The sequence below is a fragment of the Ambystoma mexicanum genome, chromosome 11, assembly GCF_040938575.1.
Source record: "Ambystoma mexicanum isolate Mex_15411 chromosome 11, UKY_AmexF1_1, whole genome shotgun sequence".
In the NCBI taxonomy this organism is placed as follows: domain Eukaryota; kingdom Metazoa; phylum Chordata; class Amphibia; order Caudata; family Ambystomatidae; genus Ambystoma; species Ambystoma mexicanum.
The window spans coordinates 840,489,587-840,504,169 of NC_090934.1; the positions used below are offsets into that span (position 1 = coordinate 840,489,587).

Consider the following 14,583-nt stretch of genomic DNA (forward strand, 5'->3'; position numbering starts at 1 on the left):
TGAAGGGTTGCGGGGGGTTTCCCCCGCATATATGTTACAATTGACCTTCACAATTCGGTCCATTGTGAAAAGGTCAATTGTAATTTGAGCAATTGTAAAACAAACAATTCGTATACAACCGATTGATCAATATCCTGGGTAAGGGCCACCTTATCCGGAAACACCGGCCTAAGGCATTTGGAATGTAACTTGTTCCTGTCCTCCTTGGGTAGCGTTCTTCTGACCCAATGATGTATAAAAGAAGAAACCGCACCAGAAGGGTGCCACTCCACAGACCTCAGATGTTGGATAAGAGGGGGGTCAAAAAACGGTACCGCACTATCATCCAACAACTGACCCTTAGTTCCTAGAGATAAATCCACAGGGGTCCCCTTCTTCTTACGTCTCTTTGCGGGGAGTCAAAATTCTCCAAACTATCCGGAGATGATATGGGAGTTGAAGTGGAGTGAGCCGGAGGAATTGGCTCCGGGATCTCTCCCCCCATTCCCTCTCCCTCGGCTTACGCTTCAGGACCCTACTAGGGGAATTAGTTGGACTAGGGGAACTGGACACAGGACGAAGTTGTCCTTTCAAATGCTTAGATGTTGCTGTACGCTTCTTAGGGGCATGCACCGCTAAATAGGGACCTAGGTCGGAACTGGGGTGAAAATCTGAAATTCTATTAATCAGCCTATCAAATGCTGAGGCTAGCGTTGCGTTCAGGTTAAGCCGGGCAGAGTCCATGGAATCTTGAATAACCCTAGTAACTGAAGGGAGGGCCGCTAGAGAGCTCTGCCCCGAACCCCTAGCCCAAACATCCTCCCCAGACCTCTCACTTTTCTTCGAAGGCCTAACTTGGGTACTAGCATCTGCAGAAGAGGGTCCCTCTGACCCCTTGGATGCAACCATAATTGCAGAAAGTGAGAGGAGCCAAACAAAAAGAAATGACAGCCTCCCCGTACAACACAATAGCTGTGAATGTGGAGACAAAGTAATGTGCTTCCCCAGGGAAGACCAGGGAGCGCCTGGAAAGCCGAGCAGGCTGAGGGGGAAAAAAATAAATGAATAGCGTCAGAACGCTGCGTGAGGTAGGGATGTGCTTGCAGAATATTCCACTATTCAGTGAAATGCAAACTGAATCAGGCATCGCCTGAAAGCCAAGCAGGGCAGCACAGCACTTCAAAAAGAAAAAAACTCTTGTTCACCCCAGGCTGAGCCTGGAAAATCGAGCAGGACACTTTCAGGCGATGCACATTTGTTAAATTGGGGAGGGGGACTACCTCCTCACACATGCTTGTGAGCAGGCGAGCGCTGAGATCGCAGGGTAATTAATTTTTTTTATGACGTGGTTTCCCTGGGCAGACAAACGTTCACTTTCCTATACTCTCGCTCTATAAACGTAGCCCTCGTCGATCAGGCGAGCGTTAAATTTGTAGTGGTGTATGAGGGAAAACTCAACGTTGACCGCTGGGCGGACCGGAGCTGCCTCCTCGCACGCTTGCCGCTGGCGAGCGGGAAGCCCAGAAGGCATGCGTTGTCAGGATTTGGTGGAATGGAACGCTCAAGCAGCGTTCGAGCGTACGCGACCACTGAAGGGAAAGTAAATAAACTCAGTGGTCGCTGCGCACCCGGGCCTACAGACCTTCCTGACAATGAGAAATGAATGCTAGTGAAACAAAGTATCACCATAGAAAACACACGTTCCAACTCTTAATATAGGACTAGCAATAAGTACAAGTGTGCAACAAATGTATTTCGCTTATGGCGTCAGCAGCAAAGAAGGAGGAGTTGCTATTAGAGAAATGGACTTATATGGGGGTGGGTCTCTGATTATTGGTTACTAGCAGGGCTTGACCTGGGCGCCATCTTGGACTGGGATTCCTCCCTTTGATTCTACTGAAATACTGTGTTTTCCAGTTTAACTTTTTGAAAATTGTTTTGTTTTACAAAAATGTTCTTTGCTGCTATGGTGTCAGCAGTAAAGATTGTTTTACAAAATATGAAGCCTCCTGTCTTGACATAGCATCAAGTCTGTTTGCTATTGTCCATGGGATCATCTGATCCCTGGGTTACAACTCTTAACAGGTCACAGGTGATCTATTTCACTTGCTAAAAACCTGGCTAGCACATGTTTCACACTTTGGCTTACTGTGCATGCTTATTCAGGGACTTGCATTCTATTCCAAGTACTATTTTGGATGCAATCTTTATTTCTATTTAGGTAATACTTCTAATGGGTTTCTGTTATCTATAACAGTGTGATTAAGTGGTCATCTTTTAATTCTGTATTACTGTATGCAACTTTTGTTCATAGTATTTGTGTCTTTTGTCAACTATTGATGTCAAATGTTTGTTTTCATGTAATGTATTGGTCCTTTCTAACTGTGTTTCCTATATCAGGTCTTGTAAGATGTGAAGTTGTATTCAAATGCTGCTTGTTGACGAGTGCTACCTGGAATGTGTACATTGACAATGCGGACATATAGTGTGTGTTACAATGCTGGACATGTGGCCCATACTCAAGACCCCCCCCCCCCCCTCAAAACACGTTGGTAAAGAGAAACCGACCCAGAGCGAGGAACATAGACATGGACCTAGAGGCTGACGGAAATGTTGGCCCAGAGGAAAATATACAGACTAGGTGTGTGAGGCAGAGACTATGAGGCAGAAAGACAAGTCCAGGGAAAGACCACATGATAAAGAGAGTGACTGACCCCCAGGGAAAGGCACTGATGGCTGGGCTCAGAAGGTTAGCGCTCAGGAGACAAGAGTAAAGATGGAGAGATGAGCCTATCAAGGGGATGCCAGAAGGGTTAGGCCAAAAATGCTGGACTACAGAAGTGGCCTAGAAGAACTGGATGCAAATGAACACAGAAAGACAGGGACTGAAGTTTACAAACTATGTTCTCTCCATGAGGGGCCTCTTACTGTCATGCATGTGTATACTACTCAGACCACATGCAAAGGTAATCTCGGCACTGCTGGCAGTTCAATATTTGCAGGCACTCCAATATCACACATGATCGCAGTGGCCTCTGTCATGCAATGCTTGACATAAATCAGCGTGGGGGAAGGGAGGCGGCAGGTGGGTGTGGGTTCATGCCACATCCTCTACACTGTCAACCCCTCATATCCGCCTTACAGCCTATTTTCTTTTTTATGTATGCGCACCCCAGTCCCGATGCATTTAGAACATGTTGTCATCTTTACAACAGGGGCTTAGCCAGGAGTGTCTAACATGTGGGGCCTGAAGCTAATGTAGTTGGTCCCACCACAGTGACATTAACAACTGTAAATGCCCACACAGCACTGCTGAGTGGGCATTTACAGAATTTGGGAGGGCCTTGCCCCTCAGGTCCTACCCTGTCTACGCCTCTGCTTTACACTAAGGCAATTTCCTAACTTTGCCAATGTGCGATTATCCTGCGTTGCTTTTTCCGAATAACCCTGCACTGGGTTCCCATGCGACCTGCAGACGTACTTTTCCCCCAGATGAATCTCCCCATTCATACCTGATAGCAGCGGCCTTTCCGTTACTCTTGCCAGGGTCTGCGCTCTCAGTGGGCGATAGGCTTTTCTCAGGGCCTGAAGCAGCCCTGTGGTTTCTTAGCTTCACCTCTGCCTGTGTCAGCGAGAAACCGTAAGTGCGCCACAGTCTCTCTTGCGATACAGGAAATGTTGATGCTTTGCTCAGCGCGTGCTGTGAAGTGAGGAACGCAGTGTGCTTAATTTAGCCTAACAGATTACAGAGTTTTGATACCAAGCTATATCTTCTTTCTGTTAAGGAGGAGTAATGTCAGAAATCTCTCCACGAGATTAGCTGTTTGAAAGCTCCCCTTAAGGAAAGCGCAGTAACTGTTTCCGGTTCTATTCACTGTGCAGTGGGTGGTCACAGGTCCACGCTGGAGAGTGCAGATACTCTGCTGCAGGTATGTCTTTCAATCCTCTGTTTCCTTTTTATTCGGAAAGTTGTGTGTTTTTTTTCTTTTAACAAAAACAACTATTGCAGGAAAGCACGGGAAGATGTATGTTTGCTGGCAAGGAAGCTTGAAATGGGTCTCTCTCTCTAGTTAATTCTCCTTGTAAAAGTCCATCCTGCTCCAACCTTATGTCCTTCCAGCCTCACACACACATGCCTTGACATTAGGTTGAGACACCAACTGTGCTGTCTTCAGAAAAGGCTTAGACCAACTATTGCAACTATAAAAACGGATACCTAACATTCATATTCGTTTTCCACTGCATTTTTAGAGCAAAGTCCCTGTTGCTTCTTAAAACGTTGACATGTGCACACAAGCATGCATTTGTCTATCTAAGTCATCCTAGGTATTGCCTTTCGGGATTCATTTTTACAAAGCAGTACTTTCTTAAAATCCATACTCGTGCAAGAAAAAAAGTTTGATTAGATTCTTAAAGTCAGCTGAGTGATCAGAGGCTTCTTTAGGAGTAGTCTCAGAAGAATACGGACGCTGCTTTTGGGTCGTTTGCTTCGCAGATTCATTTCAATGGTGATAAGGTGCATGGGCTTCTGGAGATGGGCACCCACTATGGTTGTTCATGTTGGCATTGAGGTCGCAGCAAATTATTGATCGATCGTCCAGTGGAACGGTGCATGATCGGGCCCAAATAAATTAAAGGATAAACATTTGGACATTGATTGGGTATTCATTGGAATACATTCGATTTTTTTAAAAAATTTTTTTACTGTTTTCAACTTAGCGCAAGGAGATCTCGCTGATTATTGACTGGATGTTTTCATTCTTGGTTCTAATTGAAAAAGCATTAAGAGAAAATTAAGTGTGCGGTTGGTTATTGGGTAAAATAAAGATGTTTTTAACTTTCTTTTAGATTCTTCCATTTCTAATTTTCTGAGATTCCAGGCACACATCGGCATTTCCGGGCTAGCTACTGGCTGAGCAGCCCAATGCGCCAGGTCGGTGGTTGTATTTTCAGAATCCTTTTTCCAACTCTTTGCCTGCAAGTCGCGCAAGGCATGGAGCACGCAGTTTCGCCAGAGACTAAATCTCATCTTTTTAAATTAGAAACACCATGAAAATGCGTACAGTGCATCGTGTTTTCCAGGTGTGAAATTAATGAAAGTTGACGCTCAGTCATTGGTAATGTGATCTGTGCTTTGATGTCATCAGTGTGCTTCATGGGCTGTGCAACGAGGGGGCGGGGTAGAATTAAGGTGGCATTGCTTCCAACACTTGTTGAATTTCAAGGGTTATGTTGTGTTAATCTATTACCTTAATGTCTCTTCAACTAAGTTCACCTCCAGTGCAGAGCTACTGAGCAATTTTTTTGCATATGCAAATGAGCTCAAAGCAGGCTATGTGCTCCAGAAAGGTGTTTGTCATATAGTGCAGTGCTATTTTATACTTAGCTTTATCACCCTAAGAGAGACACCTCGCAAGGATTCAGACAACCATACAGCCTTTTCTGCCGACATTAGGGATTATCAATGTGGTATAGTCTGACATGCTTGTATTTGAAGAATTGGGGTATGTTTAGCAAACAACATCAATAGTATGGTGAGTTTAAAATAAGCATGGAAAACTTTTCTACTTGAAATGTGAGCGCAGAATAGACAATTTCAGCTATCAAGCCACACATGTGACAGTACAACCCAGCAGCCATGCCTGGAAGTTCACGTAAATGAGTACATTTGTAAAGCACTTTACACAATAGCAATGTAAATAATTACAAAAATAGTTATCAAGAGGACATGAACAAAAAGGAAGGCTAATAACATTGTGTTACATTACTAGAGATGGTGGAGAGAGGAGAATGTGAGTTTTGCCATATTATCTGAAAGTACCATGGTTGGAGACCATACATAAGGAGTGCAGGAGAGACAAGAAGGGAGAATGAAGGTAAATTGAATTTGTCACTAAAAGGGTGTGAAAGAATTAATAGAAAGAAATGAAGACAGAATAAGAGGAGAGTACACAGAAACAAGAGAGGGGAGATATGTAAGACAAGACCATGCAGTCGTTTTAAGGTAATAGCAAAAGTGGACACTGGCTGGAAAGGAGAGCCTTTCTGTAATGGATTGGCAGGGAAGGATGATGGCCTGGAGGGTTGCCCAAAGTAATGCCAGATGTTAAGATCAATTCTATTCCAGCCATCACCTTTTTTGTTGTTGGGAGGGAGTGCCAACAGAGAGAAGCTATGGAAAGATAGATATGGGAACGAGAAGGAGACACAATATTCAGATGAACAGCAAAGTTAAAAACAGGGTGAAGTGGGGAAAGGGTTTTGGCCGCAGGCAGAGTAGAAGCAAAGAACAATAGTCAAGATGAGAAAAGATCAGTGTGAAACCAAGCATCATAGTGTCAGAAAAGGAAGAATTCTATGAATTTTGTAGAGTGCATAGTGACATGAACAATCAAGAGAAGAAATGGGGGAAGTGAAGGAGAGTGAGGAATAAAGACCAATACTAACAACAAGATTACAAGCAGTAGAAAGTGAAAGATGAGAGCCAAATAAATAAAATAGGGGTGAGGAGAGTCAGGAGGAGTTGCGCAGGGAAGAAGTGAAATTCAGTCTTGGATGAGTTAAGATGAAGAAAGTGATCCTGCATCAATTCCTTGACAGCAGAGAGACAGTCAGAAATAGCCAAGTGGAGGAAGGGGTGCCCGAGAGCACAGCCAAGATGGCTGCTCTGATGTGAGCTCTATGTCGCCCCTGCTGAGTCCGGAACAAATATCCTTAAATCGTTAGAAGAAATGTCTCATTTGCAGAGGAGAACATCCCATTGAGCCCCGGGCTGCCGGTCAAACATATGAAAACCCACTCTTCAGCCAGAGAGCGGTGGAAGGCATGCAGCCATTCTGCCTGACGGAGGAGAAGAGGGGACGCCTCTGAGGTCCTTTCCTGCAGTGACACGAGGGTGAGGCGGCAGCTTCATGCGCAGATTTCCTAAACGCTGAATGAGAGGGACCCTGACCAGAGGAAGCGGGATGAGGCGTATCGATCAGCTACAACGTTGAGCCTCCAGCATACCAGGAAGCTGGGCTCCTAGGAAGAGCACTCGAGTCAGTGACTGGTATGATGCGACCTGGCGGGTGAGCCGGGGAGAACTGCACTGAGGCACGGCGATCAATGCTGAGCAGTCCCATTAGGGGGTGAGGTGGTCACAAGCACCGAGGGCAAAGGGTAGACTGCCCAAAAGGCTGAGCAAAGGACGGAGTGCTGTTGAGGGCTTAGAAGACGTGGCCCTCACCCTCCCATGGTAACAGACACTTCAGTGGAGGGAACAAGGCTGGACATCTGATCTGCAGTGCCCCATATATTTGCAGCTTCACCGGGACTGCTGCCAGCCAAGGTTCACCTGGGTAAAATTCAGCGAGGAGACTGGGGCATGCCTTCAGAGCGGGGGGCAGCCCTTAAGAGCAGGGGGCACCAAGGTGGCTCAGAGGGCGCTAAGGCAACCATCTTACCGGGTGACATGGTAAATGGGGGGAGTCCCCTGACCACAGTGGTCCAGCGTGGTGAGCCAATGTGAAATCAAGTGGAGGCCTCCTAGTGCAGATCATAGTGCAGTGGACATAGCTGGAGTATCTGGGTAACTGCCACTCACAGAGCCTTGTGTTCTCACAATTTACCTTCCATACCTGCAACTGTACTGATATATTTCCTTCCAGCAAGTGGGCGATTTGGAGGGGGTCCAAGTGCATTGCTAGACCTGGTGTAATGCCTGCAGATCAGCGCACCTACCACTTGTCGATCAGATTCGTCAGGGCAGAGGTGACACCCTCAACTGAGTCCACTATTGATCCTTGACTGAGCCAGAGCTCAACTCCAGATGGGAAAAACAGACAATTATCAATCTAGACTCCCCTTTGAGTCCTAAAATCCGGGCAAAAGGGGAAAACACAGAAAGGCACATCCCCCAGAAGCGCTAAACTGTCAGCCGGATAGTGAACTAGGTGCGTTGAGTGACACTAAAGAGATGTTCACACAGCTACAGGCTGGAATACAGTCACTGGATAAGAAGCTTGACAATTTAACCTGCCAAGTGGCCCATATGAAGACTCAGGCTGGATAAACATGGAGGGCGCCTAGAAGAGGCAGAAACTAGGATATCAGCTGTGGAGGATGAGACTTCGACAACAGCTAGAGAGATTGTCCAGGTCCAAAAAGTGTTTAAGGAGTTAGCAGGGAAGTAGGATGACTTAGAATGCAGGTTGCGGAGGAACAATATCCAGATAGTGGGGATATCCAAAGCGATGGAAGCAGGTTTGATGGAGCAGCTTGTGGAATCAATGCTCAAAGAAGTTCTTGGAACGTAGGGGTTCTCCTCGGCCTTCGTTGTAGAGTGAGCACATCACATTCCAGGGAGGAAGCCAGTTCCTAGAGCACCAGCGAGGCAAGTTATAGCATGCCTGCTTAACTACAGAGACAGAAATATGGCCTTAAGGCATTCCTGTGGAAAAGGGCAGCTAGTGTACAAAGGCGACGAGATACGTATATTCCCAGACTTCTCTAATAAGGTGCAATCCTTGATTAAATCATTTTTAGAGGTGAAAAGGCGAATGAGGGTGAAGGGGATAAAATATTGACTGCTCTTTCTAGCAAGGCTCTGTGTGGAGCATAACGGGAAAGCGTTATTCTTCCAAACGCGGCAGGAGGCTGGGGATTTCTTGGATTCACTGCCCCAGGTGCGCCCAGCCCCATTTGCAAGGTGGCTGCTTGCTCTTCTCCTGTCTGGGACTCTGGTTGACTGTATATGAGGCGGCTAGTAATTTGAAGCTAGTCAAAGTACAATTATGAATCTTCTGGCTGATGCTATTATTTTGAGTATGTAGGGGGCATGGGCTGGGGCCCTCAAACCTTCTAGGGCGAATACACAATGTTGAGGACGGTTGATTGGGTTCGGGTAAATACCAGAGGGTTGCGGGTGGGGTGTGTGCGAGATGGGTGGTTATGTTGCAGTGTTGTTTGTGTTCTTGGTTTTACAACAGAAAAAGTGACTGACGTGTCGGGGTCCCCATAAAGTGATAAGTAGTTGGCAGGATCCCCAAATGATAGGAGGCTGTGAGTTTTGCTGCACTCACATTTCAAGTAGAAAAGTTTTTTTCCATGCAGAAGGGAGTATTTCATGCTGGGGCATGCATGCAGGGTAATACAGGCAGGTGTCACGATTAGCACTTTGTAATATTGATGGCTAAGGGGTTGCATCTAATTTCCTGGAACATACGTGGCCTCAACTGTCCATTGAAAGCACATAGAGTTCTATTATATCTAATGAGACATGACACAGACATTTTGTTTCTGCAAGAAACACACCTATCCATGGCCGGTGAAATGTAATTTGCAAGGAAGTGGGGCCGTCATCGTTATTATTACTCTTATTCAGCATATTCTAGAGGGGGGTTGCTTTAATCCCCAAGTCCTTAGGCTTCTGACTGATCAGAGTAGCCAGAAACTCTGAAGGCAGAGCCCTGATAGTTACCGGGATCATCCATAATGGTACCATCAAGTTGGTCAAATATTATGGGCCGAACACTGACACACTTGAGCCCTTGGAATGGGTTGAGCAGCAGCTATTAAAACATGCAGCCAATGTGATAATTTGGACTGGGGATTTCAATACAGTGCTGGATCCCAGTATAAATAGGTCTAGTGGGATCCCTAGCCAATCCCCAAAGCGGCAGGCAAACTACGACGGCTATGCTCTGCTTGGGTTGACAGATGTTTGGAGAGATAGACACCGGAAGAAAAGGGCTTGATGTTTAGATCAGCAGTGCATTATTCTGCTCACAAAGCAGAGAGAGGTCACATTTCTGTGTAGACAGGCAGTGGTTAGACAGTATGGGGAAGAGCAAAGACTGAGAGGAGGGGGGCACTTCCGATATCAATGAGAGAAGTGGTGGTGACAGTGCTGCTTAAGCCTGGGAAAGAATCTATAAGTTGTTTGGACTACCGACCAATCTCACCTATTAATGTTGATAATAAGGTCCTGGCCAATTTCTGGCCTCTGATGCCAAAATATGTGATGGCCGATTGAGCCAGCTGTATACCTGGAAAATCAACATCATTTGGGCTCAGATGCATATTTGGCCTAATGTCAGCACTAGATCCTTACATTCCTGTAATGGCCGATCTGCTGGATGCCGAGAAGGCCTTTGATTTTGTGGAGTGGTCGTTACCCTTTGCTGTGCTATAGCAATCGGGTGGCAGGGAGGGTTTTATTTCAATTGTCTCGCTGTTTTATACACAGCCAACGGCGTGACTTCAAGGGAACAGGCACTTATCAGGACAGATTCTCATGGGCAGAGACACATGGCAGGAGTGCCCTCTCTCCCCCTCTTCTTTTTGCTTTGAAAATCAAACCGCTGCCTTAATTACTTCAGAAGCAGCACCTACATAGAGGGGTACAGCTCTATACACATAGACTTATCATATCATTGTATGCAGATAACATGGTCTTGTATGTGAAAGATCCTGTAGTTAATCTGGTGCATATCATGACTGATATCCTGCATTTCGGTCCCTTCTCAGAACTCAAAATTAATCCCAAAAAGTCAGTCCTGTTTCGATTTACAGAGCGGGCCATGGTATTCCAGGATGGGCTAGGGTTTCAGTGGCACTTGACGAATATACAATATCTAGGAGTGTAATTGGCAAGAACACCGGAAATTCTTTGGAGGGAAAAGTATGGAAAAGTATTGGAACGGGCGTCGGGTACAGTAGACAGATGGATGACACTTCCACTCTCATTATATGGTAGGTTTTTGTTATGTCTGGTCCTAGTACCTGTTGATCTGTCTGTACTTCATAGAGTAACAGAGGTAGAATGCCAGTATGGAACCCTGTGTGCCTCAGAAGAATGTTGTGTGGTTTCGGTTCTGACCCAGGCAGTTGATGAAGATGTAGCCTGGGTGGTGGGAGCCGTTGGGCTCTCAATGATATCTTCCTAGCTCCTTTGATGTAACCTGATGAAACCTGATTACCTGATGTACGTGAATAAACTACATGAACTATCCTACAGACCAAGTGTATCCTTTCAACTTACTTTATAATAGTGACTGGTCTCAGATATGGACCCGTGGAGAAACCAAGCAGAGAAACCGGTACCTGTAAATGCATCAGTAAGCAAATAACGTGACTGCTGCGGGGGTACATTAATGGAGCTTGATGACTATAGAGTGGAAGAGGGAGGCCCAATGCTCCCAAGAGATAAGTCCTACCACCCAGGGCTGTGTGAAATTGAGAGACAGAAAGGGCAGAGGCTTTCACAATGAATGTGGTCCTCTGCTTTGACAATGATCCCACTGCAAACACAGCAGACCGTGTGCTCTTACGACCAGTAAGAAGTTCAAATTGAAACTTACTATGAAATGTCGAAATATGTAATACATTTTGTTGATTCAGGTTTGTATTCCAAAGGTGTGGAAAAGTGTAATGAAAAGCACAGGTGATAAGTGCAGTGCAATGTGTTGGTTGCAGGCAGATGAGCGAAGAGCTCGAGAAGAAAGATTTTTAGGAAGAGAGAGTTGAAGGTATTGAAGCCCCGGGCGGCCTTGTGGGCAATGCAGAGGGTTTTGAACTTAATCCTCGCTGCCACTGGGAGCCAGTGCAGAGATTTCAGTCCTGGAGAGATACGATTGCTGGACTTGAGGCCAAGTTCAAGTCTTGCAGTCCTGTTCTGGATGAGTTGCAGAGAGTGGAGAGTAGACATGCAGATTTAGAAAGAGGCTGTTGCAGTAGTCCGGCCTGGAGAGAACCAGAGCTCTAGAAACGGGGGGAAGGAGAGGAAAGGAAGAATACCTCTGAGGAGGTGCAGCTGGTAGTGTGACTTCTTAGAGAAGTCAGAGATGTGAGGAGAGAAGGAGAGTGTGGAGTCGGAGATGAACCAGAGGTATTTAGCCTCACATGTGGGAGCAGGAAGAGGGCCAAAAGAGGCCGGCCAGAGAGGACAGGAAAGGAGGGAGCGGGTGTGTCGATGAGGAGAATCTCAGTCTTACTGCATTAAGGCAGAGATCATTGGCGCACACCACTCCTGGATAGCAGACAGTCGGAGATGAGAGAAGGAGAAGAGTTGGCTGAAGGGGGCCTGAAAATTAGCTAAGTGTCATCCGCATAGCACTGAAAGTTGGGGCAGAGAGTGGCAATGCGGTGTGCAAGAAGTGCCAGGTATTGGCTGAACAGCCAGGGAGAGAGGTTAGACCCCTGGGAACACCACAGGTAGAGATGGAGGAGAGGAAGGACCCAAGTTGGACCTGGGAGGGTCGATCAGAGAGGAAAGAAGTCAGCCAAGCCAGAGCCTGATCGGTGATACTGTCACGGTCAATGGCCCAGGAGCACACATGCACAGCCACCCCCGTGATGTAGTGGAATCACTACACAAAAGGCGTGTCCGGAGTGCCACCCTAATTGCCACCCATGGAAAATGGGAAAAGGCCACTTGGACCTTGTCCTGGCACCTCTGGCACCAGGCTCATGTAAGGGGATGTGAAGAACACCAAGCGAGAGAACCAATGACTTCCGGGTATTCCAAAATGGTGGGTCACTGAGCTACAGCCCCTATTTTTCATGCAGACCATTGTTTGGGTGTGGCTAGGCCCCCCGGGCATGGCTGGCTATATAAGCCACGCCCCTGCCTAGAATAGTGCTTCGCGTTACTCTGCCTGCAAGCAGCATAACGCTCACCGTGATCAACGACCTGCCAGCAACTCACAACAAAGAAAAGAAAGCATTAGGATCTTTGTATTCAACTTCTACCGCTCGTACTACAGTCGAGCTATACTCACCTGAGACTCCTGTTCTGCTCGTCACGGCTCGCAGAAGGAACTTCAGTCGGCTGCAGCGTCGCTCCGTCCACCGGCATCTGGAGAGAAGAAACACAGGTTAGTGCACTGAAGCGAAGCAGCGCTTGCGGACCCTGAAATCAGCATTAAAGTGGGCGCGCGCAAACTTACCACTGAAGCCCAGGAGCATCGAACCTGCCACGCTGTTCACACGAGCCAGAGCCGGCTTGGCGTATGTAGATTCCAAGTTAATGCCGACACCTGCAAAACAAGGAAAAGAATATTATTTGAACCAAAGAAAGGACATTAGGCAAAGAACATTAATCAAACAAGGAACAGGCATTAAGCAAAGGTCATAAGCAAAAGGAAACTGACCTAACCCACAACAATGGAAAGAACACTAATCAGACACGGAAAAGGACATTAATCAGATGAGGGAAAGACAAGAAACAAGGAAAAGACTACCAACACGGAACAAGGCAAGGAAGAGCAAAAGAGTTGTTGCCACAGCAGGACTGGCTTTTCACTCTACGGCCATACGAACCAGTGAAGCAATTTGGTTCATACGGAAACCACGCCCCTGCTGAGAGCAAGCAGGATGGAGAGATTGCCCACAAAAACCACAAGGGGGAGGAATCCTGAATCTAAGGGAAAACAAGGCATGAGAGAGTGGTGGGGACTAACGTGACACTGGCAACCCTCATTTATCGAGATTACTACATTGTAGGAACTGACCTCCAGTGCAGTCAGCAGATATCATAGCAGGATGGGTTGGCAGAGGGTTTCTTAAGAAGAGGGTGCACAAGGGAGTGCTTCAGGGAGGAAGGGAAGACTCCAGTGGCAAAGGAGTGGTTGCAGAAGTCGACCAGAGCAGGAGCCAGGGTGTCAATGTGGTCCTTGATGGTTTTAGAGGAACAGGGATGAACCTGTTTTGATGAGACTTTTATAGATCTGACTTGTCTAGAAACCTCATCTGGGGAGAACAGGGGAAAGGCAGAGAAGGAGGGAGGAGAGGTGACTGAAGAAAAGCCAGAGGAAGAGCAGGGAGTAAAGGGGAGAGGAAGAGAGAGAGGACAGGATGTCCTGAGTTTTAGAGATGAAATGAGAAGCCAGAGCCGTGCAGAGGGCCTGGGAGGGAACACGAGAGGTAGACTGCAGCAGGATTGGCCAGTTCCTTGCAGATTTTAAAGAGTTTGGCCGAGTTGTTAGATGCCGCAGAGATGCCAGTTTGGATGTGAGCTCTCTTTTTGGTGTGGACAGAGCACCGATATTGCCTTTGGAGCAGGCGGCAGGTCAGTTTGTGAGAGGAAGTACCGGAAGCACGCCATTTCCTCTCAGCCACCTTGCACTCGGTTTAAGGGTGGCAAGGTCTGAGTTGTACCAGCAGTTGCACTTGGCTTTGGGCTTCAAATGGATCCTCATGACAGGGGCAAGAACATCAAGAGTATCAGATATAGTAGAGTGGAGCATGGAAAGGGCTGTGTCAGGGTGTGAGTCAGCCAAAGGGGGGAGTGAGAAAGTAGCAGCGAAAGCCTCAACTGACACACGCTGAATGGGTCGGAAAACTGAGAAAGTGGGTATCAGTGCTGGAGGTGGCTTGGCATGAGGGGTAGAAAGGGTGAGCTGGAAGGAAAGGAGAAAGTAATGACTCCAGGAGAGAGGAGTGGTGAGGGGGATAGAAAGGGGAAGGTCTCTCTAGAGATCAGAACATCCAGAGTGCGCCCTGCAGAGTGAGTCAGGCCAGAGGGGAGAATAGATAGTGAGAGAGAGTCACAGAGGTCGCAAAAGAGTCCAGAGGAATGACAGGAAGCATCCAGGTGGATGTTAAAGTCTCAAAAAGGAGGAG

At 47.0% G+C, this 14,583-nt stretch overlaps 1 long non-coding RNA gene across 1 annotated transcript in view; it reads left to right on the forward strand.

Annotated features, from left to right (window-relative positions):
- The first annotated feature begins 3,737 nt into the window (after positions 1-3,737).
- LOC138504782 (uncharacterized) overlaps positions 3,738-14,583 on the forward strand; it is a 164,834-nt gene continuing 153,988 nt past the window's right edge. Inside the window, exon 1 of the long non-coding RNA XR_011279966.1 lies at positions 3,738-3,908. This is a non-coding gene — a long non-coding RNA (uncharacterized lncRNA). The remainder of the gene's footprint in view (positions 3,909-14,583) is intronic.